At 46.4% G+C, this 4,984-nt stretch overlaps 1 pseudogene; it reads left to right on the top strand.

Moving 5' to 3' along the window:
• The first annotated feature begins 4,144 nt into the window (after positions 1 to 4,144).
• LOC149358806 (very long chain fatty acid elongase AAEL008004 pseudogene) lies at positions 4,145 to 4,984 on the top strand (annotated as a pseudogene).

The following is a 4,984-nucleotide window of genomic DNA, read 5'->3' as shown; positions in this document are numbered from 1 at the left end:
GGTGCAACGTAACTCCTGCAGGGTGACTATTCAAGCTAACCGATCACGTTAAGAGGATAAAGACGAAACGTGAATAGGAGAAAAGTACCAGCAATAGAGTGGGAAGAGGTCGCGTTCACACGTGAGAACGAGTACAGCCAAGTGTTACAAATAACTAAGCCAATCAATTCTTCTCTAGTAGAAGACCTGCATCTGGCGAAATGTGTTGCGAAATGCATAATGCACACCCGTCTGCAGAAAGAAAAATGTTCCCCTGGGGCTACGTAGAAGTGAAACGTGCTATGAAATCTGAACGACTACGGCGTTCCGGCGATCACCACGAATTCGAAGGCTCCGTTTCTGGACATCAGTCTCGCAAGGGAACCGCAGTTAGCAATTGGTAGTGAGCTGGTGGAAGCTGGAATATGTCTACTTGGGGCAGGTAGCTGCCGGTGATCCATATCATGAGAGGGAAATAACTAGAAGAATAAGAATAAGATGGAGCGCATATGGCAGGTTCTCTCAGATCCGGAATGGCAATTTACTAACATCCCTCAAGAGAAAAGCGTACAACAGCTGTACCATACCGGTACTCACATATGGGGCAGAAACGTGGAGGCTAACGAAGAGGGTTCAGCTTAAGTTAAGGACAACGCAGCGAGCTATGGAAAGGAAAATGATAGGCGCAACGTTAAGAGACCGGGAAGCGGGCAGAGTGGGTGAGAGATCAACAGAGATTAATGACACGAAATGGACTTGGGCAGGGCATATAATGCGAAGGCAAGATAACCGCTGGTCCTTAAGGGTAACGTAGTGGATCGAAGAGAAGGCAAGCGTAGCAGGGGGCGCCAGAAAGTTAGGTGGGCGGATGAGATTAAGAATATCGCGGGGATAGGATAGGCGCAATAGACAAAGGACAGGGTTAATTGGAGAGACATGGGAGAGGGAATTGCCCTGAAGTGGACGTAGTCAGGCTGATGATGATGATGATGTTTCTGGACGTGATGGTCGCACTGTGATGTAGCTTAACTGACTCTGGTACCGTTAAAACACAAGTTCGCGAAAATTAATCCAGAGCTGTGCAATATACGGATTTCCTCGTAGGTGATGGCGGAGCCGATGTAGTCACTAGAAATGTAATATTTAGGTCAAAGTGAGTGGTGGGGGTTGTGAAAGTAAAGGGCTGTGAGTTGTGCCTTAAAAACGGAATGAAAGACCCATTGAAGAGAAGATCTCAACAAATGCGCACATGCCGCAAATGTATCATGTAAAATACACCACCTCATTAAAAGTTTTATTACAATCCTGGCAGGGTAAGATAAGGCGAAAGCTAGTGTTTGTTGCAGCTCATCGACAAGAGCAAAAGCGGCTTCAATTACAAAATAAACAAATGCAAAAACTCAGAAGCCCGCTTGCATCATTGCATAAAAGTATCAGCATGAATTACATACACGGCACTGTCCTCCCATTGGCTGCAGCTTACCCTACTCTCCTCCTAACCAACCGGAGCTTACCCGAGTTACTCCGATGCTTGATACACGACAAGACAAGATTCTTGCTCGAGGTTGGTACGTCTGGAGCAGCGCTTTCGCACTAATATGGATAACGGAACAAAGCTGCTATTTATGCCTGCGAAGAACGCATCTACTTGTTTATAGCGATTAACTCTGCGTCATTAAAACCAACTCATTTTTTTTTCTCCCTTTCTTTTCACAGAGCCTGTTTCAACGTGCCAGTTTAATATTACGCATTAGAAAGCAATTACTCATGAAAAACGTGATCCCAGAATATCCCGGGGATTTTTTTTAACGTTTACAGGCCTTTACCTTAAAAGACCGAAATATTCGTCGATGCGGTCTGGGCGTTCGACTGTATACAGCCAGGCAGACGTTATGTACGTGATAGAACTCAACTTCTTCCTCGTTGTCATCATCATCAGCCTGATACACCCACTGCAGGGCAAAGGCCTCTCCCATGTCTCTCCAATTAACCCTGTCCTTTGCTAGTTGCCGCCACTGTCTCCCTGCAAACTTCTTAATCTCATCCGCCCACCTAACTTTCTGCCGCCGCCTGCTACGCTTGCCTTCTCTTGGAATCCACTCCGTTACCATTAAGGACTGGCGGTTATCATGCCTTCACATTACATGCCCTGGCCAAGCTCATTTCTCCCTCTTGATTTCGACTAGGATGTCATTAATCCGCGTTTGTTCCCTCACCCACTCTGCCCGCTTCCGATCTCTTAACGTTACACCTATCATTTTTCTTTCCATAGCACGCTGCGTTGTCCTTAACTTGAGCTGAACCCTCTTTGTTAGCCTCACGTTTCCGCCCCATATGTGAGTACTCGTAAGATAGAGCTGTTGTAGAGTTTTCTCTTGAGGGATATTGGCAAACTGCCATTCATGATCTCAGAGATCCTGCCATATGCGCTCCACCCCATTCTTATTCTTCTTGTTAATTCCCTCTCATGATCCAGATCAGCGGTCACTACCTGATCTGAGTAGGCATATTCTCTTAATACCACCAGCACCTTGCTACCAATTGCGAACTGCTGTTCCCTTGCTAGACTGTAGGATATTACTCAACCTAAAGACAATTAAATAACTAAAATTAACTAATGAAATTTTAGATCTTTGGCTTTAGGGCGCGAGATTATGTTCCGAAATTGAAACCCGTCAACATCGAAGGCGAGCGAATTTATCAATTTTATGAAGTTTATGAATTAAGCGTCAAAAACACGCTTTTGTGAGCCTTTTGTGTCCGCTTCTCCGCGATTAACGTTTACAAAACATCGCCGGTGCACATGGTATCGTTGCCGAAATCGCGTTTTCTCCATATAGATCATAAGATACACCTACGACATCTGTATTTGCTGCATTAAAAATGCTAGCGGTGCCATTTTTAAATACGAAATGCGGGAAAGCGAATTATTGATCTCACAAACGCGTATTTTTAATGCCTGATAATTCGAACCACAATGCCGATTCACAAACTTAATAAGCTGGGTTCGCGTTCCATGTTGATGGCTTTCAATTTTGCAATATAGTCTTGTGGTATAGAGCTAGAAATTAAAAGTTAGTTATTTATATTTAGAAAATTAATCATGCTTTAGTTCAGCACTATAACGTACATAATGTCCATTTTGCTGCGCAATCCAAATGCACTGACCGCACCGACGTATCTCTCATTGTTGATAGAATAAAAATGCGTAAACATAAAAAACCACTATGTGCAAAGGCATTGTCTTTCATTAATGACTTACTTTTATCCGTCATGATGGCTTTCTTAAAGACAAAAGTTCGCGCTGTTAACTAAAATGTCCAAGTGAAATAGAAACTTTGAACAAGTTTCGCACAGTTTGCAGTGTCCGTTGGAGAGGTGTTTTGTTCTCCAGGATACGTGGTTACGCTGATGATGACGATAATGATGCTTCAAACAGTTATTACACAACAGAGTTGCAAATATTTAGGATTTATCATTACTTGCGTAACGCATTGAGGATTATTATGAAGGCGCGTACTCAGGAAAGTCCTTGGCACAAATGATAATGAACATGTGCCGAATGGATTGGTGGGAATCTGTGCGTGGTGGGAAAACGATGAGTTTTCCCACCACGAACAGATTTTCTGATCACACAATGCGTCACGGACTCGTCCACAGGTTTATGGGCGTCGCTGACACCTGTTTTCGTTTTATACTCTTTCGTTTCTTTCTACCTATTAACCTACTCCCCCGCCTTCTTTCCTACAAGCCGATTCTCACTGCAGAGTCTTCAGTTACGAATCAACAATGGTAGCAGATACGCTGTGCCTGCTGAAGCCCGAGAAGGAAACGAAGGTCGCCCGTCGCTGTATAAATACGCACGTAGATCACGCACGTGTCACTAGCTTTGCCGCCTGTGTGCGTGCTGCCTACCCGACGAACCCTGTATAAAAGCCAACATTGAGGAAACATGCCCCGAGTAGCTGCTTTTCTTGCGGGCGTGCAGACACTCGCCCATCAGGCACGTACTGGACGCAAGTGAAGTGCAGCAATATTCCCAGCAGCTGGCAAACTCGTCTCTTCTTAAAAGCCTCCGCAAGCCGGTCGTACAGCCTTCGTCCATCTGTGCACCGACGGACCAGTAGTGCGCAGGACCAGTGGTGTTCCAGTGGCAGGACCAGGCATGGCGGCCAGCGTGTTAGCATCGGTGCAGGACCTGTACAGATACGTGTGGTCCTTCCGCGACACCCGGATAGACGGATGGGGCTTGGTCACCGAAGGCCGGTTCATCTGGCCGCTTCTGGTGGCCTACGTCTACGCGGCAAAGATCGGTGGTCCCCGATGGATGAAGGACCGGAAACCGTACCGACTACAGGGTGCCATCCTGGCGTACAACGTTGCCACGGCGGTCGCGAACGCCTACTTCTTTTACCGCTACGCCAGGCTCACGTATTTCGGTGGTGGATACAGCTTCCTGTGCCAGGGTGTCAGCAAGGGTACCGACGAACAGTCTATGGCTATCCTGAATTTGAGCTATTGGTACCTGTACGTTCGCATCGCCGACTTTCTCGACACTTTCTTCTTCGTGGCTCGCAAGAAGTTTTCACAGGTGTCCGCGCTTCACGTGATTCATCACACCCTCGTGGTGTTTAGTGGCTGGCTGTGGATCAACTTCAGCAACGACGGTCAGAGTATGCTGGGACTACTCATCAACCAGGCGGTGCATGTTATCATGTACACGTACTACTTCCTAGCGGCTCTTGGGCCTGTGACGCGCCCGTACCTGTGGTGGAAAAAATACCTTACCACTCTGCAGATTGTACAGTTCGTTGTGGTACTTGGACACATTACTATCCCAATTTTTTACGACTGCGGCTACCCAAAGGCTCTCGCCTTTTTGGCCATTGCTCAGCTTCTGCTCGGACTTGTACTCTTCATTAATTTCTACGTTCAAACGTACAGCCGGAGGAAGAACGTCGAAAAGGACCTAGACTCTACTGGTGCTAAACCTAAGCAGTTATAA

This window comes from Amblyomma mixtum, chromosome 2 (genome assembly GCF_055824585.1).
Source record: "Amblyomma mixtum isolate Tamu chromosome 2, ASM5582458v1, whole genome shotgun sequence".
Classification (NCBI taxonomy): Eukaryota; Metazoa; Arthropoda; class Arachnida; order Ixodida; family Ixodidae; genus Amblyomma; species Amblyomma mixtum.
This window is presented reverse-complemented; position numbering and strand designations above follow the sequence as displayed.